General features: G+C 36.2%; 1 protein-coding gene across 6 annotated transcripts in view; it reads right to left on the reverse strand.

Annotated features, from left to right (window-relative positions):
- The window catches only part of ZHX3 (zinc fingers and homeoboxes 3), a 160,253-nt gene that overhangs the window by 73,711 nt on the left and 60,365 nt on the right, over positions 1-26,177 (reverse strand). For 5 of the 6 annotated variants that reach the window (XM_069063579.1, XM_069063581.1, XM_069063577.1 and 2 more), the window contains one exon: positions 10,486-10,582. The gene's annotated coding sequence lies outside the window, so the exon portion shown is untranslated. Of the gene's footprint in view, positions 1-2,388; positions 8,950-10,485; positions 10,583-26,177 lie in introns of those variants that run through there. The other variant, XR_011163451.1, reaches the window with a different exon arrangement.

The raw sequence follows: 26,177 nt of genomic DNA on the forward strand, positions 1-26,177 counted from the left end.
AGAGACCAGTTTCTCCTCAGTGATGAAACTGGAAGTCAGATCTGAGTTCAAGTTCTTTCACAGACATTCGCTAGCCATAGGAACCTGGGCAAATCACTAAACTTTCCTCAACCTCAGATTCCTCATCTGCAAAATGTAGAGAATAGCCCTATTTCACAGGGATATTTTTAGGATCAAATGAGATAATGTGGTTTTTAAAAAAAAGCTTTGCAAACCTTAAAAACATTATATAAATGCTAGCTATAGTATATGTTATTTTATGATGATTTGCAGTATATTAGGACAAGACATTCAACTGCTCACCTATGCAATAAAATTCCTAAAAAGACATTGTATTCATGATCTTTATTCTTATTCTTTCTTTTAATTTACTACAAATTTAATCATCAACCAATATGAAAATTTCCATACATAAAGAATAAAAAATATCTCATTGAGAAATCACTATAGTATTCTGGGGCTTAATTATAATTAGTACAGTATTCCTTGCAAACAAAAACTGGAGAATTCTTCTGTCTATATATGGAATAGCTATCAATTTAGGTACTACACATCCTCTTTTAAAATAGTATGTATCTTTAGCAAGTAGACATTCCTTGATTTTTGCCTTGCTTAATATTAATAATCAGAAAATCATGGAACAAAGATATCTCTGTTGTATTCATAAAGGAATTCTGTATGATCTTAAAAATACAACTGAGGGGTGGCTAGGTGGCACAGTGAATAGAGCACCGGCCCTGGAGTCAGGAAGACCTGAGTTCAAATCCGGCCTCAGACACTTAACACCAAAACTAGCCATGTGACCTTGGGCAAGTCACTTAACCCCAACTGCCCTCCAAAAAAGCAAATATATATGTCTGAGAGACTCCTTATAGGAGAAAAGTCTTTAAGTTTTGTTGTAAGGCCTTTATGTTTCAGGTTTCACTATAAATATTTTCTCTGAAGAACTATGACATATTTGTGACATATTTAGCAGTATGGATAGTGTTGACATATGGATATCCATATACGGATAGTATGACATACTTAGACATATTTTGATTTAGCAAAATGAATAACATTCTAATATTCAAGGTAAAATAATTTGTCTCTAGGATTCTTTTGTCAATCACTTATAATCTTTGTCACTTCACTATAATGGGAAACTTGGGAATATAACATCAATAAAACAATCTGCAGAAGCTTACCTGATCTATTTTATATTTTAACCTAGGATATACTTGATATACAGTAAATCATTCTCATAAAAAATCTTATCAAAATAAGAAGTTAGGTGTCTAAGGTGATAGTTACTGATCTTCTGGTCAGCTAATTTATTGGGGGTACTCATATATATATATTTTCATTCTGGTATTTTAATTTTGGTATCTTTCCCTGTCTATCTTATAGAGTAATCCCTTAACTCTTTCAAGATTGTTACCTACAATATAGATTCTCTTCTTTTTGAAAAAAAGTTTTGATGTCTTCTATTTTCACAGTTTAGTCCTTTCTCAATACATACTCCACCTCACCCAATGAACCTTCCTATGTAATATAGAAAAAAACACAACCAGCAAAACTAAACAACGACTACCTATGACAACATATTTAACATTCTGCATCCATAGTCCTCACCTCTCAGTTTGATTATCTGTTCTCTGGGACTAAGATTAGTTATAATTAATTCACAAATTCATCTGCTTTTCAGTATTCTTTTTTTTACATTATTGTAATTGTGTATGCTGTTTTACAAATACTGATTACTCTCTATCAGTTCTGAGAAATTTTCCCATTCTTCTCTGAATTTTCCCTATTTGTCATTTTTCACGACATAACAGTATTTTATTTTATTATATCATACTTCCAGAGTGGATGTCATCAGGTTTTACTTTGTCTGGTCTAGCAACTTTTTCCAATTTTATTTTCTCTAAATGTCATTTTGGTTTTTTCTTATCACATACATCAAGGACTAAGGTATCAGAATCCAAATATTATGGTTCTTCTGTCATACTGATAGAAACAGATTATAGAGAAACACTGACAAGCCTGTTCTATTGTTGTCTTTATGTCAGTTTCATCCATAAATGCTACTGGGATGATGTAGTACATGGTGGGATACGGAAGGGAGTTTCAAACCAAGATTTCTGTGGACTTGTTTTTTGCTTCCACTGTTTTCCTGTTTTAAAAGGCAATGCCACTTGTCATCTTCCTCCATCCTCTTACATGTATTCTAAATCAGTGTTTCTCTTGGCTGCCATCTCTTGCTATTTAGCAAGGAAATGGTCTTTTTAGCCAAGGAGATTCCTGGGCTTTCTTGGCCTCTTTTGCTATGACTACTGTTTTATATCAAACTTTTCTAGGAAATGGCAATGCCAATCAATATTTTGGTCTTTTTTCACTTCCTAAAACTTTTGGTATTGAGTGCTCATTTTAATAGATCAGGTTAAAGCTACTGACATTGTTCAAAGAGTCTTTTTAAAAAAAAAAATCATGTTTAGTCTTTTTCCTAACTAGATGATTTTGACCTCTAATCAATCAATAAACATTTATTAAGTACCTACTATGTGTCAGGCATTGTGTTAAGAGCTGAGAATGCAAAAAGAAGCAAAAGACAGTCCCTGTGAAAATTGGAAAGCAGGGGCGGCCAGGCAGCACAGTGAGTAAAAGCACCGGCCCCAGAATCAGGATGACCTGTGTGATAGTAATGGCAATTAAAGATTCCCCTGTATTGGCTTGGTTTTCAAATTGATTGTGTTAAAACCCAGAGTTTGTTAATCCCACCTGTGGGATGGGCTTGTTGATGTGAAAAGAAAGTCCTGAACTGGGAGGAGCTGGTGATGTAGATTTGGAGAGACACTAGAGAGAGGCGGAAGATCTTTTTGGAAGCAGCACCTCGTGGAGAGAGAGAGACTAAGAGAATTGCTGGTGGCCGCTTTGAATTGCCCTGGACTTTTGAGACCTGCCCCCTGAGCTGCCAAGGACTGAGGAGACATGGCTGTTTTGCTGGTACTTTGTCTGTCTGTTTTGATGTTATTTTGCCAGATTTGTCCACTGGTGAAAGACTGTCCTTTTGTTGAAGAAGTCCTGGAACCTGGCTGTTCGCTAAGAAGCCCTGAGACTGTCCTGCAGACAGAGAGTGAATACTGTCCACTGGTGAGGGACAGTGCTGTTGTTGCAGGGGTCTGGGAGCCTTTCTGTTGGTTCAGAAGCCCTGAAGAAGGATTTTCTTGTTGTATGTTTACAGAAATCCTGGGAGAGGGCTTTGCTAATGTGTTCAGGGGTTCTAGGACTGTTCTACAGACAGAGGATGAATTCATGAAGGGACTGGCAATGTATCTTATGGCCTTGCTAAGCCTTGTCTCCCCAGGAACTAAGATTGCTGAGAACTTGCCTCATGTCAAGATGAAGAAAAGACCTCCATTTGGGTATTAAGTGCTGTGTTTAAACTTGATGTAACTCTGGGGTAGATTCAATTGTGATCCAGGGGTGGGGAACTTTTGACCTTATGTTTGGAAACTAATCTCCATTTGAGAAGAGGGGCTTTGTGGTGGACTTAATTAAGGTATAGCCTAGGGGTGGAGAAGTATTTAGAAGGAGACTTTGTAATTGATTGAATGATTGGAAGGTCCTGGGGTGGGGTAGTACTTAGAGATTATTTAATCACACTTAGTAAATGCTGTATTTTGAATGATGTCATGTTTTGATCTTCTCTGTTCTTGGTTTGTCACTGAATAAAATAGAGAGCACCTATGCTGGTATTTTGAACCTGGGAAGTTGCCTTCTTTTGGCATTACATTACAACCTGGGATAGAATCTGGGCTCAGACACTTAGCACCCACCCAGAAACACCTGGCCGTGTAACCTTGAGCAAGTTACTTAAACCCAATTGTTTAGGGGAGGCCAGGTGGCTCAGTGAGTAAGAGCACCGGCCCCAGTGTTGGGATAACCTGGGGATTGAATCTGGGCTCAGATACTTAGCACCACACCCAGAAATAACTGGCCGTGTAACCTTGAGCAAGTTACTTAACCCCAACTGCTTAAAAAAAGAAAAAGAAAATTGGAAAGCAGTTTGGCAGAAACTAGATATCTCAGGGTGATAAGGCAAATTAGGAGAGCATGGGACATTTTATCTGTAAGATCTATGGATAAAGGAAGAATTTATAACCAAACAAGAGAAGATGTAAGATGGCTAATTTTGATTATATGACATTAAAAAGGTTTTGCACAAACAAAACCAATGCAGCCAAGATTAGAAAGACAACAGGATATTGGGGAAAATGTTCACAGTAAATTTCTCTGATAAAGGCCTCATTTCTCAAATATAGAGAATGGAGTCAAACTGTTATGAACATAAGTCATTCTCCAACTGATAAATAGTCAAAGAATATGAACAGGCAGTTTCCAGAAGAATAAATGAAAACTATCTATAGTCATATAAAAATCCTCTAAATCACTATTAATTAGAGAAATGCAAATTAAAACAATTCTGAGGTGCCACCTTACACCTATAAGATTGGTTAATATGACAGAGAGGGAAAATGACAAATGTTGTGAAGAATATGAAAAAATTAGAACACTGTTGGTAGAGTTGTGAACTGATCCAACCATTCTGGAGAGTAATTAGGAACTATGCCCAAAGGGTTATAAAACTGTGCCTTTGATACCTTTGGACCCAGCAATACCACTATGGGGGGGTCTGTATTTCAAAGAGATTTTTTAAAAAGGAAAAAGGCACTACATGTACAAAAATACTTACAACAGCTTTTTTTGTGGTGGCAAAGAATTGGAAATTGAGGGGATGCCCATCAATTGGGTTGTAATAGAATACTATTGAGCTACAAAAAATGATTAGCAGAATGTGTTTAGGAAAAAGCTGGGAAGACTTAAATGGACTGATACAAAGTGAAGTTAAGTAGAACCAGGGGATCACTGTACACAGTAAAACAATAATCTGCAATTATCAACTGTGAGCTATTCTTAGCAATACAATGATCTAAGACAATTCTGAAGGACTTATGATGAAAAATTCCCTCCACCTCCAGACAAAGAATTGTGGAGTCTGAATACAAATTGAAACATAATTTTTAAAAACTTTCTTTACACCTCTTTTTTTTCCGGTGTGTGTGTGTGTGTGTGTGTGTGTGTATTGTTTTCTCTTTTGTAGCTTGGCTAACATGGGAATATATTTTGCATGACTGCACATATATAAGCTGTATCAAGTTGCTGCCATTTCAAGAAAGAGAGGGGAGGGAGGGAATTTGGAATTCAAAATTAAAAAAAAAAGATTTCTAAAAATTATTTTTATGTGTAATTGAGAAAAAATAAATTTAAAATATTTTTTAAAATACAGTCTCTTCCCTCAAGGAGTTCACAATCTAATGGGGACAGATAACAACTATATAAATAGGAAATAATTAAGAGAGGGAAGGCATTAGAATTAAGAGGGGTTAGGAAAGGCTTCCTGTAGAAGATGGGATTTTAGTTGGAACTTAAAGGAAGACAGAGTAAGTAGAGATGAGAAGGGAAAATATTCTGGGCATGGGGAACAGCCTGAGAAAATTTCTGGCACTGTGTGTCTAGTTTGCAGAAAAGCAAAGAGGCCAATGTCACTGGATTAAAGAGTACTTGGCAGAGAGAAAGGTGTAAAAAGAATGGAAAAGTAAAAAGGAGCTAGGTTATGAAGGGTTTTTAATGCCAAAAAGAAGATTTTGTATTTGATTTCAGAGGGAATCACTTGACTTTATGGAATAGAGGGTTTATATGTGACATGGGTAGAAATACACTTTTGGAAAATCACTTTAGAAACTGAATATAGGATGTACTGGAGTGGGGAGACTTGAGGCTGGCAGACCCACTAACAGGGTCTTGCAATAGTTCCAAGCATGAAATGATGCAGCAGAATAGTGGCAGTGTCAGAAGAGATAAGGGGAATATTGGAGAAATGTTGCAAAGGTGAAACTGACAGATCTTGGTCACAGATTGGATATGTGAGGAGTTGAAGATGACTCCTAGGTTTTGAGCCCGAGGATGGTGAAGCCCAGTAGGGAGAATTTAGGGAGAAAGATAATGAGTTCTGTAAATGATTTGATTACATACAGCTAGCTAATTCTAATATATCTCTCATATCCATATGGAATATAATATATTTCACTTTTTGTGAAGTTTTACAGTGCTTACCATGTGTCAACCTTTCAATTCTCCTTCAGAAACCATTCATGACACAGGAGTGAGACTTCTCAGTAATCTACAGGGTTTTTGCTCCTTTCATTCTTTTTTTTAAACTTTTATTTAACAAATATTTTCCCCTTTTCCTTTTCAACTGAAAAAAAAAAACCCAGTACCATATATATATTATATATGTTATATATAAATATTAAAGCAAAAAAAAAATTCTCACATTGGTCATATAAAAATGTATGACTTATTTTGCATCTTGAGTGCACCCATCTTTCTTTTAGTTGGTGGAGTAGCAGCCTTGGTCAAAGGTTTACACTTTAGTGACTCTTGGGGCATAGTTCAAAATTCTTTTCCAGAAGGGCTAGACTAATTCACTGCTCTACCAACATGGCACTAACATTCCAGTTTTCCCACAGCCCCTGCAACATTTATCATTTTTATTCTCAAATCTGAGCCATGTAACATAGTCATAAAATCATAGTTATAGAGGATCATAAAATTCTGTTTTAATACTTTGTCATGGCATGAAGGTGACCCTGGGATTTTGAAGGCTGTATCAGTAACATATAAGGTCTGATGGGTTCTACTAGCTCAAATAGCTTCAAATATGGTCTGTTTTGCAAGGAACAGCCTAGCTAAGTACAGAAGGCTCATCAACTTGGCACCTGGTCTCCTTACCTTATCTCCTAATTCCATTTGATCTTATACTCAGTTTTCAAACTGTTGGCTGATCCTTCACCTGGAAGATGGTCCTCTACCTGAGAGCCAGTGTGGCTTCAGAAAGGGCCAAGGAATAGTCAATATGGTGTTTGCTGCCTGAAAACTCCAGGAGACATACCAAGAGCAGAACGGAGGTCTGTTACATGACATTTGTAGATGTGACCCTTTGATACTATCATTCATGAGGACTTATAGAAAATTATGTCAAAATTTGGTTGCCTGGAGAAGTTCGTCAGTATTGTATATCAATTCCTTGAAGGCATGAGTGCCTGAGTTTTGGATAATGGATGATGTTCTCGCACTTTCTCAATCACCAATGGAGTCAAACAAGGTCGTGTGCTGCTCCCACACTTTTTAGCATGATGTTTTCAGGGATGTTGTAAAATGCTTTCAATGAGGATGAATATGGCATCAAAGTCATCTACCGCACTGATGGTAAATTCTTCAACTTGAAAAGGCTACAGCTAAGACCAAAGTAGAAGGAGTTGGTACATGATTTTCTGTTTATAGATGACTGTGTAGTCCATGCAGCCTTTCAAGCTCAGATGCAGCAAAATGTGGATCAATGCTGTGCTGCTTATGCTAATTTTGGCCTAACAATACCAAGAAAACACAGGTGTTCCATCAGCCAGCACCACACCATCCATACATGGAACCATTGGTTACAGCGAATGGAAAAGTTCTGAATGTTGTGGATAAGTTCACTTACCTTGATAGTAATACTCTCTAGGGATGTACACATTGATAATGAGGTTGATACATGCTTTGCCAGAACTAGATCAGTGTTTGGAAGCTCTGAAGTAAAGTGTGGGAGAGAAGAGGTATTAGACTGACTATCAAACTGAAGGTCTACAGTGCTGTCATGCTGACTTTATTGTTGCATGCCTGTGAAACCTGGACAGTATACCAGGGCCATGCCGGGAAACAGAATCACTTCCATTTGAATTGTCTTAGGAAGATTCTGAAGATCAGTTGACAGATAAGATACCAGACACTGAGGTCCCTCCTTCTCGAACTAAACTGCCAAGCATTCAAACTCTACTGCAGAGAATGCAACTACAATGGGCTGGCCATGTTGTTCAAGTGCCCAATGAATGCTTGTCAAAAAGACTATTTTATGGAGAACTTACACAGGGCAAACATTCACATGGTGGTCAAAAGAAGTGATACAAGGACACTCTCTAGGTCTCTCTTAAGAACTTTGGAACTGATTGTGTGATATGGGAGATGTCAACACAGGACTATCCAGCATGGCATGCCCTGATCAAAAAAGGTACCTTGCTCTATGAGCAAGGCAGAATTGAAATAGCTCCAAAGAAGCACAAGATGCACAAATTTGGAGAATATACCCCAAATGTTCACATGGATTATGTGTGCCCAACCTGTGGTAAAACATTGCAAGCTTGTACTGGTCTAATCAGTCACAGCACTGTAACTTGACTATAACATAGTGATATCATTTTGGTACTCTTCAAGAATGAAGGACAACAACCAAACAACCAACTCCCCAAAGTACACTTGACCTTTCCATCTGCCTCTCATGTAGGATATCTGCCCTAATTAGAATATGTGCTCCTTGAGAGCAGGGATTGTATTGTTTCCTATTTGGATGCCCCCTGTACTCAGTATAGTATCTTATACATAATACACACATAGTAAGTGCTTAAGAAATGTTTCTACATTCCACCACACAACTGAATGAAAAAAACAGCAACTCCCAAGATTCTACTGTGCTTATTGCTTTATTTTTTTTAAAAAAGCATTTGATTTGGTATAAGAAAACAGCACCTTAAAGACTCTTCCAACAAAGTGTCATCCAAATATATTGTCATATTATTCAAGATTCCTTAAAAATAACTACAGAGATAACATTGTTCAGTTACCCTTTGATCATAAACATCAGGTGAGATATAAAAAAGGGAGATGTATGTTTGCCACTGTGATGGAGGAGATCCAGTGCAGGCCATGTTGAAGGATTTCCGTTAGACAGTGATGTCCTCCAGATGTTACATCAAGTACACAGTATTGTAAAGGCTCCTGTAAGAGGTCTGCAATCCCTCGAAAGAGTTTGGTCTGACCATCCACAAAGGAAAAATCAAGTGAATATAAAACTTCTATTGCTCACTTGATAAAATGCAGTTTATCTGGATGTTCCATAAAACTTCTCCATCAGTATATACATCAGGACAGACAGTACACATAGAAAATGGGTTGGGCTAAGAATTAAATAAGAAGAGGAGAGCAGGCTGGACTGCCTTCAAGAAATTATAAAGCTCCTTTAATGATCCCAAATTTTCTTCCAGAAACAAAGGCCCATGTTTTTAATATCAATATTCTATTAGAGATGTTATGCAACTGTGAGACAAGAAATAAAGTAGTCTTCAAAGCACCAACAGTGAGTATCACACACACAAACTGTCCCCCCCCCCAACAACACAAATGCAGAGAGTCAAAAATATAGACTGAACACTGTGTAATTCTAATGACCAAGTTATAGTCCCAAAGAAGGAAGATGAAGAAAATGCACTTCCTCATCACTATAGAAATGAAAGACTATGGGTACGGAATTCTCACAACTGCCAGACACTACTGGTATATATACTGTTTAGTTTTACTGAACTATTTTTTCCCTCTTTCTTTTTTCCCCTCCTGGGTAGAGAAATGGGAGGGATATAGTTAGAAATGAAGATGATATAAAAGTCATAAATAAAAATATGATGAATTTTTAATAAAGAAATTAACTGCTTTAGAACATACCTCTTTCATAAAAGGGAAAGTATCCATATTCATGTTCATTACCTCTTTGTCTATATTGTTTTCCTTATTTAATTCTATGCTCCTTTATGATAAGTACTAATCAACATTACTAATATTTACTTCACATACTCTATACTCTAGTATAAGTTTTATCACTCTTGTAGTGATTTTTTTTCCTCCCTCCTGAGAATCTATTAGACACAAAGGAATTAAAATGTAATAAGCATTCATATGCTTGCAACTTGAGTGATATGTACTTAATTTAGATTTTCAGGTTATTTTGGAGTTTGTAGTCCAGAATTCTATATGTTGTAAGTGCTTAAAAATATCTGATTTAATGAATTAAATTTAAAGTGAAATAATGATGCACAATGTCTTCCATTAAAGTTAAAAAAAGAGATCACTAGAATGGGCTTATCAATTGCAGTAACAGACACAAAACATATTCAACAAGTCTCAAGTCTCAAGGAGTAATCAAATCTCTTTTTTGTGTAGACAACATTAATCAAACTAATTAATATCTAGTATGTGCCTACCAAATTTTTGCTTTCTCATATGTACCATCTATCCAAATTTCTGTGCTCTTTATCTTCTCGATTTTTTTTAACAAACAAAAAAGCTTTCTGCTTAATAAAATCAGCAAGGAAAATTTTCTTAAAGGAAAAGAACCTTCGCAAGCAACCAAAAAGGATATCATGTACAGAAGCACCACAGGTTATACATTTGTCTTACTTTTCTTATTAATGATATTAACATTACACCAATGAATGCAAAATTACAAAAGCTAGAGTTGTGACAAAATTCAATATTCAGATGCAGTCTATTTAGGTGGGAAGTATAAGCTTTCGTTACCTCATTATTTTATCCAGTTCTTCCTCTTCACTTTAAACAGACTTCTATGCATCTTTAAAGTGTTCTTTGTTGCAGCACCTATGGTTATGGTTCAGCCCTATATAAAACAGAATAAATTCTATTACTGAAACATAGCATCAAGTTTCATGGGGGAAAATCACTCAGAAACAAAGTGTGCATTTTGGTCGAATAGTTTCCATTTTCTCTCTTGCCAAGCCTTTTTACAAGAGCTGTGGGGGAATAAAAAGCTAGCAAAATTAATTAGGCATTAAGAGAAGCAAAAATTGGCTATCTATATGAGATAAAAAAAGCTAAACACAATAAAAATCAACACAATGGAATTAAAAATGTAAGCAGATTCTGGGATGCATAATTGAAACTAGAACTAGCATTTGATTATCTATAACAAATGCTAGATACAGAGTGGATAATTAAAATGTAAAATTTCAAAATCTCCTATTATCTATGAGTTTCACCATCTTTTCCAACCCAGACTTTTATTACAGCTCAGCAAAAACAGCAAAAATCAATTGTGTAGACTAGTGGTCTTAAATTTGAGGTTATACAAATTTTCTGGGTTTTTCTTTTGGGGGGTGTTAATTTTCTATATCTTAAACTCCAACTTTTGAAGTAGCATTATACTGGGACCTAAGGATGAAGGATCAGACGTTGAGTCTTGTAAATGACTGCATTTTCTTTCAACAAATCCCTAGTCTTGTTTCAGAGATTCCACAGATTCAGTGAAACAAAAGTTTGAAAGTCACTTAATTAGAACTTCACATTTTTTGTCTTACAAGAAGATTCTTTGCTTAAGATGCTTGTGATCAATGAAAAGGCCTGAAAGTGACCACAGGAAGAAGGAAGAGTTATAGACAATCTATGAATCTGATAATGAGTTACTGGACTGTGGGGGTTGAGTAAGTTCAGTCGATCAACAAAAAGTAAATAGTGAAAGTTAAGACTTATGTGTGTTCTAAAGCTGTTCAGGACTAAGAAGCCGTTGGGCTTCTGGTTATTTCTATAGTTCTGTTTTAAGCTATGACTCTTCTCTGCCTTTTAATTATTTCACTAAGACCAAAAAATATAATTCAATATAATTCAAAATATAATTCTGATTTAAACATCAGAATTCGTCAACTTTTTTCCTTAAAAAGTTTAAAGAAAAAAAATATAAAGGTGCTTGTGATTATACAATGCACCTTTCCCATAACTAAAACTACTACCCTGTGTACATCACAATAGGGAAATCCATAACACAAATGTAATAAAAACCAGAAGCTATAATTATTTTAATCTAAAAATTCATACTTATCTACTTAAATTTCATTAATGAAGACATTTAATCTAGATTTGCCACTCTGCTATTCTTAGCAGACCTTTTTATAATAAAACTTTCATTTCTATAGTCTATCCTAACTGACAATTAGTATTATAGCTGGCTAATTAGAAAATAGTGCTAATGCTCAGAGCTATGGATTTTATCCCTCTGTGAACTACCTTTGCTCTTTTCTATTACTCCTGACTTATGCCCTTAACTGATTTGGCCGGCTTGCAACTGTATGTTCATAAATAGGAGTAGGAGAAAGATTTATCCATCATCACTCATGGACAAACAGCAGACATGTTTGAGGATTAGTCACCAGCATTACTTTCATTTATAAAAAAGCAAGATTATTATTATTATTATCATTAATAAAGCAGTTATACTTTCTTAAGCAAGGTGTTTCTTTAAACTATAAATTCCTTTCCAGATAAATAACATTAGAACAAGGTGAAGTGTTTTTTTTTATTGGAGGATGATAAAAGGAATTTTAATCATGGGGCCCTATTTTAAAGTTTTTTTTTTGTTATTTTTTTTTTTTGCCATTTGGAGGGCAATTGGGGTTAAGTAACTTGCCCAAGGTTACATGGCTAATTTTTTTTGTGTTAGTGTCTGAGGCCGGAACTGAACTCAGGTCTTCCTGACTCTGGGGCTGGTGCTTTACTCACTGTGCCACCTAGCCGCCCTTCTATTTTAAAGTTTTAAATAAAAACTTTTCACTAACTTAAAAAAAAGACATATATTATTCTATAACCCCCCTGGATTTTTTAAAATCTTGAGCATTAGTTTGATGACAACATTGCAGACATTCTCAATGTATCAGTTTAGAGGCATATAAAACATTTAAGAAAGAAATATTACAAAGGGAGTGATAAAAAATCTAGAATCATAGAATGTTAGAATTAAAAAGGATCTTAGGGGATCATTTAATCCAACCCCCTCTTTTTATAGATGAGAAAACAAAAACTCAAAGAGATGACTTGACTTGTTCAAGGTCACACAAATAAATAGTGGCAACGCCAGAATTTCAATAAGGTCTACTGATTCCTAAGTACATTGCTCTTGCTACAGCTGTGATAGCCTATAAGAAAATGACTTCAATTTAGTAATGCTTTTCTTATTTAGTTGCCTTGAAAATTATAATTTTCAGAAAATCATGTTTCTTTCATTTCCAAACAGAATTTAGAGGATTTTTCACTTAAAGAATAAGCTTTCAAACAAAACATAGAAATCAATCAATTCTAGTCCCACATTTACTTATAAAGCAATCAATCAACTAGCAGGATAAATAAAACTACTTATGGCTCTTCCATCAAGGATAAAGCTTTCCCAGTTCCAAAAAATGAAAATGAAGCACCAATTCTTGTAATTGTTAGTCTAAGAAGGAACCCACTTAGGATCATCTGTCTTTGAATTCTCCTGGCTGCAGCTAGGGCAGTGAAGGGATTTTCCCAATGCAGTAACATTACAAAGCACTTGAGTTCCAACAGCCACCTGGTAACTATGACAGCAAATCCAGAGGTGCTTGTGAGGTCACAGAAAACCTGTGATGTAACTTTAGTTTTCCTTGATATAACAATAACTTCCAACTTTCATAGGTAGCTAGATGGCTCAGAGGATAGAGTGCCAAACCTGGACTCAGCAAAACTTATCTTTCTGAGTTCAAATTTGGTCTCAGACATTCACTAGTAGTGTGATCCTGGGCAAGTCATTTAACCCTGTTTGCCTCAATTTCCTCATCTATAAAATGAGCTGGAGAAGGAAATGGTAAACTATTCCAGTATCTTTGCCAAGAAAACCCCAAATGGGATCATGAGGAGTCAGGACTGAAAAACAGCTAAACAACAACAACTCATTCATTGCTTTCTATCTCTAAAATTCTTTACAAAAATAATTTTTATATTTACCTCAGAAAAAGTACAATATTAATTTCACAGAGAAGGAATAAGTAATTGATTTACACAGGGTTCTGGTGACAGGTGGGATAAGAACTTGTGCATTTCAGGTTTCATTTTATATTTAAATGGTTCTATTTACACTTTGCTATTGACAGAGGCCATGAACTGTATTTAACTATTTAATAAATATGTACTGAGGAGAATGATTGGTAGCACATCATATATAAACTGAGATCTCTCTCTAAAATAGTCTCACTTTGGGCAGGCAGAGCTAAGGTGGTAAGAAAAGGCCCCAAATTCCCCTCAAAACAACTTTAAATAATGCCTCACAATAAATTCTGGAGCTGCAGAATCCACCAAAGGATGGGATGAAACAATTTTCCAGCCAAAGAACTTCTACCCCAAGAATGACAGGAAAAGTCTGTCACATTGGGGTGAGAGTAGAATGCAGGCCATGCCTCAGCAAACCAGCAGCAGCTCTTAAATCATCAGCTGCAATGATGGCTTCTGGACCTCTCGACCCACAGACAGTAAGAGGGTTAGACAAATGGTCAGAAGGAGAATAAAGATGTCCCTTTGCTGGCATGTGTGATAGTAATGGAATATAAAGATTCCCCTGTATTGGCTTGGTTTTCAAACTGATTGTGTTAAAACCCAGAGCTTGTTAATCCCACCTGTGGGATGGACTTGTTGACTTGAAAAGAGAGACACGAACTGGGAGGAGCTGGTGATGTAGATTTGGAGAGACAAAAGAGAGGCAGAAGAACTTTTTGGAAGCAGCACCCTCGTGGAGGCAGAGAGAGAGACTGAGAGGACTGCTGAGGGCCACTTTGAATTGCCCTGGACTTTTGAGACCTGCCGCCAGAGCTTCCAAGGACTGAGGAGACATGGCTGTTTTGCTGGTACTTTGTCTGTTTTGATGTTGTTTTGCCAGATTTGTCCACTGGTGACAGACAGTCCGTTGTTGAAGAAGTCCTGGAACCTGTCCTGGAACCTGGCTATTGGTTAAGAGCTCCTGAGACTGTCCTGCAGACAGAGAGTGAATACTGTCCACTGGTGAAGGACAGTGCTGTTGTTGCAGGGGTCTGGGAACCTTTCTGTTGGTTCAGAGCTACTGAGACTGTCCGGCAGAAGAGAGTGAATACTGTCCACTGGTGAAGGACAGTGCTGTTGTTCCAGGGGTCTGGGAGCCTTTCTGTTGGTTCAGAAGCCCTGAAGAAGGATTTTCTTGTTGTATGTTTACAGAAATCCTGGGAGAGGGTTTTGCTAATGTTTTCAGGGGTTCTAGGACTGTTCTGCATACAGAGGATGAATTAATGAAGAGACTGGCAATGTATCTCGTGGCCTTGCTAAGCCTTGTCTCCCCAGGAACTAAGATTGCTGAGAACTTGCCTCGTGTCAAGATGAAGAAAAGACCTCCATTTGGGTATTAAGTGCTATGCTTAAACTTGTTGTAACTCTGGGGTAGATTCAATTGTGATCCAGGGGTGGGGAACTTTTGACATTTTTGTGTTCTATGGTTGAACAAATGAATGTACTTAATGATTGGAAACTGATCTCCATTTGAGAAGAGGGGCTTTGTGGTGGACTAAATGAAGGTACAGCCTAGGGGTGGAGTAGTATTTAGAACAGGGACTCTGTAATTGATTGAATGAATGTAAGGTCCTGGGGTGGGGTAGTACTTGGAGATTATTTAATCACACTTAGTAAATGCTGTATTTTGAATGATGTCATATTTTGATCTTCTCTGTTCTTAATTTGTCACTGAATGAAATGGAGAGCACCTATGCTGGTATTCTGAACCTTGGGAAGTTGCCTTTGCTTGGCATTACATTACAGCATGGGGTACAGGACTCTTGAACTGCCTACATGTGGATCTAGGTGATAGTCCTGGGTTGCAGTTCCAGGGCAAGGAGGAGTTGGACTATCATATGATAGCTTGTGGCCACCCTGATCATAGTGCCAAGGAAGGAAAGAGTACTTGTGGTCACCCATAGACTAAAGCATAGGCCAGGAGAGGAATAAATACATCTCTCCCTAGAACATATCACCTGAGAAGAAATAAAAACATATAGACCTCCACAACTAGCTCTGAAAACAGCTGCATGAAAAACCTTAAGCTTGGGACAGTGAACCTTCCACCCTGGGAGTATAGCTCAACTTTAATATATAAAGTTTAAAAATCAAGAAATAAGCTAGAGAAAAACAAAACAACAAAAAAAGATGCTGACTACAGAAATTAACTATCGTGACAGGGAAGATTAAAAAAAAAGCAACCAAAATACACACACACAGAAGACAACAAAGTAAAAACTGCTACATCCAAAATTTCAAAGAAAAATGTGAATTGGTATCAAGCCATGGAAGAACTCAATAAGGATGGTAAAAGTCAAATAAGAGAGGCAGAGGAAAACTTGGGAAAAGAAATGAGAGTGATGCAAGACAATCATGAAAAAAAAAGTTTGGTTAAGGTGGCACAAAAAAATACTGAAGTAAATAATACCTTAAAAACCAGAATAGGCTAACTGGTAAAAGAAACACAAAAACTCAATGAAAGAGAAAAGCACTTCAAAAAACAGAATTTGCCAAATGGAAAAAGATATACAAACATTTATTAAAGACAAGTACTCCTTAAAAAATAGAACTGGCCAAATAGAAAAGGATATACAAAAATTCAATGAAAAAAATACTTTAAAATAGCATTGGCTAAATGGAAAAGAAAGTACAAAAGTTCACTGAAGAAAAGAATTCCTTAAAAATTAGAATTGGGCAAATGGAAACTAATGATTCCTTGACATATCAAGAAATGAAAAAAACAAAACAAAAAGAATGAAAAATAGAAGAAAATATGAAGCTCATTGGAAAAACAACTAACCTGGAAAACAGATCCAGAAAAGATAATTTTAAAATTCCTAGACTACCTGAAAGTCATTATCAAAAAAAGAGCCTTCACATAATCTTTCAAGAAATTATCATGGAAATTGCCCTGATATTCTAGAAATGGAGGGTAAAAGAGAAATTGAAAGAAGCTACCAATCACCTCCTAAAAGAGATTCCAAAATGAAAACTCCCAGAAATATTATAGTCAAATTTCAGAGCTCCCAGGTCAAGGAGAAAATATTGCAAGCAGCCAGAAAGAAACAATTCAAATATTATGAAGTCACAGTCAGGACAACACAAGATTCGGCAGCTTCTGCATTAAAGGATCAGAGTACTTGGAATATGATATTCCAGAGGAAAGGATATAATATTCCTAGCAAAGGAGATAGGATTACAATGAAGAATCACCTACCCACATATAATGTATATTATATAATACATTATATAATAATTATATATTATATATATATATATATATATATAGTATAATCCTTCAGGGGAAAAATGGAAATTCAATGAAATAGAGGACTTCTAAGCATTCTTGATGAAAAGATCAGAGCTCAATAGCAAATCTGACTTTCAAATATAAGACTCAAGAGAAGCATGGAAAGGTAAACAGGAAAGAGAAATCAAAAGAGATTCAATATGGTTAAACTGTTTACATCACTACATGGGAAGATGATATAACTGGTTACTCCTAAGAATATTCTTATTATTTTTTTCCCCAAAGATGTATTAAACATTACTCTTTTATATACTTTCAATGTGATATCTGGTATATCCAGCTAATCTATTGATTTCTCCTTTTTGCCTATTATCAGTTAATTATTTTTTACATTTTTATTTAAAGTTTTGAGTTCCAAATTCTATCCCTCCCTTTGTCCTCTCCCCCCTCCTTGAGATGGTAAGCAATTAGATATAGGTTATACATGTGCAATTATGTAAAACATTTCCATTATTGGTCATTTTGTACAAGAAGACTCAAACAGAAGAAAAAAAAGGAAAGAAATGAAAAATAGCATGTTTCAGTCTATAGTTAAATAATATCACTTCTCTCTCTTGTGGCAGATAGTATGCTTCATTATTAGTCCTTTGAGATTGTCTTAGATCACTGTATTGCTGAGAATAGCTAAGTCATTCACAATTCTTCATCGAAAAATATTGCTTCAGGGGTGGCCAGGTAGCACAGCGAGTAAGAGCACTGGCCCCAGAGTCGGAATGACCTGGGATTGAATCTGGGCTCAGACACTTAGCGCCCACCCAGAAACACCTGGCCGTGTAACCTCGAGCAAGTTATTTAACCCCAATTGCTTAGGGGCAGCTAGGTGGCACAGTGAGTAAGAGCACCGGCCCCAGAGTTGGGATGACCTGGGATCGAATCCAGGCTCAGATACTTAGCACCACACCCAGAAATAACTGGCTGTGTAACCTTGAGCAAGTTACTTAACCCCAATTGCTTTAAAAAAAAAAAGAAAAACAAAAATAATGCTTTTACTCTGTACAAAATTCTTCTGATTCTGTTCACTTTACTACACATCAGTTCTTGTAAGTCTTTCCAGGTTTTTCTGAAATCATTCTGCTTCAAATTTCTTAGAGCACAATAATATGCCATTACAATCATATACTAGAGCTCGTTTAGTCATTCCCCAGTTGATGGGCATCACTTTCATTTACAATTCTTAGGTACCACAGAAAGAGATGCTATAAATATTTTTGTGTAAATAGATCCTTATCTCTTTTTGTATGTCTTCAGGATATAGACCTAGCAGCAGTATTGCTGGATCAAAGGGTATGTACAGTTTTATAATCCTTTGGGCATAAGAACTTTCTCATTATTAAGGCAGGAGTGTACAAAGACAGAGGACATGGGTACGAGCTGAATATGATGGAATATCTAAAAAAATTAATGGGTGAGAAAGAAGAATGCACTGAGAGAGAGGGAAAGGTAGAATGGGGTAAATTATCTCACATAAGAGAGGTATGAAAAGAGCTTTTACAGTGGAGAGGAAGATGGGAAAGTTAAGGGGACAGCATGTGAACCTTACTTTGATCAGATCTGGCTCAAAGAGGGAACTGCATACACAAAGTTAACTAGATATAGAAATGTATACAGAAAAGTAGGAGGGGAAGGAGATAAGAAAAGGGGGAGGTGGCTGATAGAAGGAAGGACAGATGAGGAGAGGAGGTAGTCAGAAGCAAAACATTTTTGAGGATGGACAGGGTAAAAGAGTGAGAGGGAATGTGGGATAAATAGGGGACATAAGATGAAGAGAAATACATAGCAATCATAACTGTGAAAAAATTTCATAGTTTCTCTGATAAAGGCCTCATTTCTCAAATATAGAGAAGTGAGTTAAATTTATAAAAATAAGGGCCATTCTCCAAATGATAAATGGGCAAAGGATATGAACAAACAGTTTTCGAATGAAATAATCAAAGCTATCTATAACCACATGATAAATATTCTAAACCATTATTAATTAGATAAATGCAAATTAAAACAACTCTGAGGTACCACCTTACACCTATCAGATTGAGCAATATGATAGAAAAGGGAAATGACAAATGTTGGAGGGGGTGTGGGAAAATTGAGACACTAATGCACTGTTGGTGGAGTTTTGAACTTATTCAGTCATTCTGGAGAGTAATTTGGAACTATGGCCAAAAACCTATAAAATTATACATAGCCTTTGATCTAGCAGTAGCAGTACTAGATCTGTATACCAAAGACATAAAAAACAAAAAGGTAAAGGACATATATATATACAAAAATATTTATAGCAGTTCTTTTAGTGACATTAAAGAATTGGAAATTGAAGAGATGTCCATCAATGGGGAAATGACTGAACAAGTTGTGGTATATGATTGTGATAGAATACTATTGTACTACTTTAAGAAAAGAAAGCAGGATGCTTTCAGAAAAACTTAGAAATACTTACTTACATGAACTGATGCAAAAGGAAATGAGCACAACCAGGACAACAAAATACACAGTAACAGGAATACTGTGCAAAGATCAACTGTGCATGACTTAGCTATTCTTGGCAATACAATAATATAAGACAATTCTGAAGGACTTACGATGAAAAATGCTATCCAATTCCAGAGAAAAAACTGATGTCTGAATGCAGATTGAAACATACTTTCTTTACTTTATTTTTCTTAGATTTTTTTTTCCTTTGGTCTGCTTTCTTTCCAAACATGACTAATATGGAAATATGTTTTGCAATACTGTACATGTATAACCTATACCAAACTGCTTCCCTTCTCAGTAGGGGGTAAGGAGAGGAAGAGGGAGAATTTGGAACTCAAAATTATTAAAAAAGGTTAAAAATTATTTTACATGTAATTGGGATAAATAAAATATTAAATAGCAAAATAGAATAGTCCAAATCAACCTTTTAGTATCAGATCTTGAACCATATTATGAAATAGTAATCATCAAAACTATTTGATAGTAGTTAAAAATAGAAAAGTAGATTAATAAACCTGATTAGATAAGCACAGTCCAGAAAAAAAAAACCATTAAACACAGTAGCCTAGAGGTAGACAGATTCTAAAAGTGAAAAGATACTAAGAGTTTTCAGAAGAAATACAAAAGTACAATAGTTACATGAACAAATTACCCATTCACTAAAAATAAATGCAAATTAAAACAAGTCTGAGGCTTCATCTCATATCCATCAAATCAGCAAAGATTATAAAACTGAAAATAATAAAGACTGGAGAGGTTATAGGAAGATAGGTACATGAATATCATCTTACTGAAACTGTAAATTAGCCCAACTATTCTAGAAAACATTTCAGAAATACATGAGTGAAGTCACTAAGTTGTTCATACCCTCTGATCCAGTGATCCCAGTAATGGGTATAGAAAATAAAGAAATGTACTATATCTATCTATCTATCTATCTATCTATCTATCTATCTATCTATCTATCTACATACATATATACGTACTGTATATGTATATGTAATATATATGTATGTATATGCCAACACATGGATTTTTGTGGTAGCATAAAGCTGGAAGCAAAGATAACACTCATTAAATGTGGAATGGTTAAGAAAATTTTAAGAACATTAACACAATGGAATTTTTGATGCAATAATAGAATAATGGAATTATTACAGCAAAAAAAATAAGCCAATATGAAGAATTCAGAGAAATATGAAAAAACTCTTATGAAATTATGAAGAACCATCAGAACAATATATAAATCAATCACTATAACATAAGTGAAAGCAAAGTTGAAAGGTAGATAGACTCAAATTTAAATGATCAATCTTGGTTCTATAGAATAGAAGATGTAATATATACCCTTGCATCATCAGACTGAGTTAGTTTGTCAGTCTTAACATACTTGTTTTGATTTGTTCCAGGACTCAGTGGGTAAATGGGTGGGGGTGTTTCAGGAAATAGCTGACAAAAAGGCATCAATAAAAGTTTTGAAGACGTTTCAATGCAAGAATACTGAATATGAAAAACTAGCTAAAGTTTAACATGGTGAATAGTCTCAGAATCCATAGAGGTAGCAGGAGTATGGTAGCTATAAAAAGATAAGCTACAAATATATTCACTATTTCCTCTAAAAATCATGGTTAAATTGGATTAAATTGCCTAAGGCTGACATTTAGGATTGCCTTCAACCATGAATTACTCTAAACTAGCAGCAATAGGCATTTTTTCATAAGAAAAAAAAAGCTGTTTGAAGTTATCAGTATACCTTGGGCATTATCTGCTCTGTATGAATAACAAATATCAAGATAATTTTGAACAAGGTGTAGTAATATAGGGAAAAATTCTAGTTTACAAAAGTTAAGAATAGGACGTCAGGTCAGAAATTTAAAATGTAAAAAATCTTCAGAGAAACAGAGAATGAAATTATACACCTCATAAAGAAAACATCCATAGGGTTATTAAATAAGGCTGAAGGGTGGCTAGAATTTCTTTGGTTCTTATACCCTGAGTTGAATTTTCAAATATTAGTCAGTCAGTAACCCTTTTACATGTGGACCAATGGCTATTTACCATCTAAGAGAATCACAATGTATAAGTAACAATTAACAAACAGATTTGGAAGCCATTATAGTAAAGTGAAAAGAACAATGATTCTGAAGATGAGTAGCTGGGTTCAAATTTCACTCTTAAAGCTATGTGACCCCTGAATGGACAAAGTCGCTTAACTTCCCTAGAATTCCTCATATGTAAAATTTGAGTGTTGAATTAGATGATTTTTTAGGTCCCTTGAAGGTCCATGATCTTTAATTCGCAATCAAGTTGAACTTCAATTGGAAAATAGTATCTGATTTTAAAATAAACTACTTTTAGTACTTATAAAAGCCCAATGCAATAACTAAAAGTCAATTTCACTTATTTTGCCAGCCATGATAATGCTGAAGACAGCAAAACAAAAGCCAAAAACAAAACAACTCAACACATATACTTAACACTATACTCCTATGAATAAAATCTCTCTGAATAAGACCACACATTTTTTCCATAAGTCAGAGAAGTTTGTTCTATTTATTATCTGAGTGAGTATATCTTCATTAAAACCAAGTATAATAAATGAGTGTATTTACCTTTTCAAATGGAATTGGCCTTTGTCAGTGGAGGCCTGCCTGGGGAGTATTCCATACACATTCTAACATGGTAGTTTGAGATAAAGACTACAGGTAGAGAGTCCTTTTTATCTGAAGAATTGATTTTCTTGAATACTAAGAAGGAACATTCCCCCTGTACCCTTTTTCCTTGGCAGAGATTAATCATGTCAGTTGGAATATATGCTTTAAAATCTCCTATAGTAAAAGTGTCATGTTAAAAAGTCTCAGGGGAAGCTACATGAGCCAATGAGAATTTTATTGTGAAGCTAGTAGAGGGTTAGTACAAACTACAAGCAGTGCCCAGAAAACAGAATGGTGACAGTTTAAGCTCTGCACCTGTCAGCCAGCTATCCATACAGAAATGAGGCAGCAGCCACATGCTACATGAGGCAAAAAACCAGAATCGGTTGATAAGAATAGGCACTAAGAGGTCAGCTTATTTAGGCTGTATGGCTGTTGTGGAGGAAGAGTCTGAGCACCAGATGGTACCAGTCACAAGCATCAACTCAATAAACAGGCCAGTACAAGGGAAGGAACTTGCAATCTTGGATACTAACTAGACACCAAAAACTGTGTCAATGAAAAGCGCAGGTGGCTACTCTTTATATTGGTGATGACTAGATTAGACACGATAGGAACTCATTCTCTAAGGACTTTTTATTCTTATACTCGTCATCATTCTATTTTCTCTTAGTTTCTGAGTAAAAACTGAGGTTATTTACCATGAACTCCTTTTCCTCATCTCCTATCACTCAGATACCTTCTTTCACTTCTCTTTCACCCGATTCACATGATGAAGTGGCCTTACTACTTATCAAGGTTAACCCTTCTACTTGTTAAAGTGATCCCATTCCATCTCCTCTCTTCCAACACAATATCCCCTTGCCATCCATAGTCTTTCACTTATTTTCAATCTCTCCCTATTGGCTCATTTCTTGCTGCCTAAAAACATACCCATGTTTAGTCTATCCTGAAAAACTCTCACTTGACTCTTCCATCCCTGCTATTATTCTATATCTTTTCAGTCCTTTGTAGCTAAACTCCTTGAAAAGGCCATCTACAACTGATGCCTCCACTTTCTCTCCTCTCACTCTCTTCTTAACCTCTAATAATCTAGCTTCTGACCTTATCATTCCACCAAAACTGCTCTCTAAAATTACTAAAGATCTCTTACTTGCTGAATCCAATGGCCTTTTCTCAGTCCTCCTCCTCAAGTATCTTTGCAACCTTCAACATTGTTGATCACTCTCTTTTCCTTGATGCTCTCTTTTCTCTAGATTTTTGGGATACCACTCTCTCCTAATTTTTCTCATAACTATCCAACCACTCCCTCTCTGTCTCCTTTGCTGGATCCTCCTCCTATAATGGAGCAGGACTAGGAAAAGTTTACTGTAGAAGGGTTTTTAGTTGGGACTTCAAGGAAGCCAGAGAAGCTAACAGGGGGGATGAAGAGGAAATGAATTCTAGGGATGAGGGACAGCTAGAGAAAATGCCCAGAGTCGTGAGAATCTTATTCATGAAACAGTTTGGAGGCATGATCTGGGGGAGAATCTAGTATTTAAACCAGCTCAGAAAGAATGTCTTCATATATATAGCTGAACACACACACACTCCAAATCAGATTTCTTAGGAAGCTGTGATTCCTCATCTTATACTTGCTTTTTATTCCATGACATCAGCCACACTACTCTCTGCTGACTCTTCTACCTGTTAACTGCTCTTTCTCATTTTTCTATCCTGATCATCATTTATCTCCCACCCATGTGTAGGTGTCTCTCAAAGCTCCATCTTCCATCCCCATCTCTTTCTACACTACCATCAGCTCATGTGTTCAATTTTCATCTTTATGCAGATGACTATCAAATCTCTATTATCTACCCTGAATCTCTCTCCTGAATTCTACTCTCACATCATCAACTATGTGCTGGACATCTCCACCTGGATATCTCACTAGTATTTCAAACCTAACATTATGGTAATCATTATATTCCTGTAAACCAGCCCCTCCTCTTAACATCTATGCTTCTGTGGAGGGAAGTACCATCTGCCCAGTCATTCTGTTTTATAATATCAGTCATCTTTGATTCTTCATCCTCTAACCAGTTTCCAAGTCTTATAAACTCTATCTCAACATCCTTCATGCCAACCCCCTTTTATATATACTCATGAGATCCTTATAAGCCCTCACTTGGGATACTGTAATAGCCTCCTAATTGGTCTCCCTTATTTCAAGTCTCTCCCTTCTCTAATACATCCTCCATACTGATGCCAAAGTAATAATCCTAAAAGACAAGTCTAACTATGTCACTCCCCTGCTCAAAATGCTTCAGCGTCCCTATTGTCATTAGGATAAAATACAAACTCCTTAGCTTGGCATTCTTGAAAACCTATCTCCCACCTACTTTTACAGACTTATTTCATATTACTTCCCTTTAAACACTCTACACTTTGACCAAAAATGCCTACTAGCTGTTCCCAGAACTAGACACTCCAATCAATTAATCAACAAACATTTATTAAGTGCCTATGTGCCAGGTAATGGGGATACAAAGAAAGAAAAGAAAAAGTCTTCCCCTCACAGAGCTTATATTCTACTGGGGGTTACAATATGTGCTTGTGTGTGTGTGTGTATGCATATACAAAATACATGCAAAATAACTGACAGCAAAGTACTAAGCTGTGGGACCAGGAAGGGCTTTATGATGAAGGAGGCTTGAACTGAGTTTTGAATTAAATCAGATGCTAGTTAGAAGGAGGTACATTCAAGGCAGCAATGACTACCTGTGCAAAGATACAGGGAGCCATGTATGAGAAACAGTAAGAAGGCTAGGAAAATAATGCATTATGAAAGGGAATAACATGTAATAAGACTGGATAAGTAGGTTGGGGTCAGCTTATGAAGAGCTTTTAAAATATAAAACACAAGAGTTTGGAGAAAAAAGGTCTAGAATAGGAAGGGATCCAGAAGGCATCTGGTCCAACCCCCTCCTTTTACACATGAAGAAAGTGATGAAGATGAGAGTCTGGGGAAGTTAAACGGTTTGGTCAAGATCATAGAGGAAGTATTAGGAGGACATTTGAACCCAAGTCCTCTGAATCAAGAGCCAGAGTTCTTTCCACTGAGCCACACTGCCTCCTAGAGGTAACAAGGAGTCCATAGGAATTTACTGCACAAGTGAGTGACATGGTAACACTGGCACTTTAAGAAAATGTTTGCTGTAGTGTGAAGGACAGACTGGAGAGAGGAGTGATTTGAGGCAGGAGCTCAATTAAGAGGTTGTTACAATTGTCCAGATGACATAAGGGTCTGAACTAGGGTGGTGACTATGTGAGCAAAGAAAAAATAATGTGGGAAATGTTGTGGAGGTAAATTAGACAAAACATATAAACTCATTGGATATATATGGAAGTAGCGAGAGTGAGGAGCTGAGGATGACTCTGAGGTTGTGGATTTGGGTGACAGCAGTGCCCACCCGCCATGGGTGCATGAACCCCTCACCTTCACTTCTTGAAGGACTTAGCTCAGTGTCTGGCACATAGTAGGCACTATATAAATGCTTATTCCCTCTATCTTCTCCTCTACAAAGTGAACTGTTCCTTCATCAGCATAAGGCACTACCATTCCATGTCTAAGATCATAACTCTCTCTGAGATATTTATTCTAAGTTTTAATCACTTGTTAAATAACCTTGTTTCCCACCCCTGGTAGGTTATATGCTCTTAGGAACAAGTCCGAAGTGCAGGAAGATAGTCTGGCTGGGGGTAAAGCACACTGTTAAGTAGCCAGAGAGAAAAAAAATGACATTCAGTGGTTTATAAGCATAGCTCAGAACTAAGAATAATTCCCAAATAATGCAAGGGCAGGGTATCTATCATATCACATGTATATGAAGAATATTTTTAAAACTGGATACATTTTAAGCACCCAGATACACAGCTTATAAAAGTTTTTATAGAAGGGAAAGGTTTTTGAAAAGGTATAGAAA

The sequence above is a fragment of the Petaurus breviceps genome, unplaced genomic scaffold (assembly GCF_028583685.1).
Source record: "Petaurus breviceps papuanus isolate PSGF00001 unplaced genomic scaffold, PetGlider_PUasm1.0 90591, whole genome shotgun sequence".
NCBI lineage: Eukaryota > Metazoa > Chordata > Mammalia > Diprotodontia > Petauridae > Petaurus > Petaurus breviceps.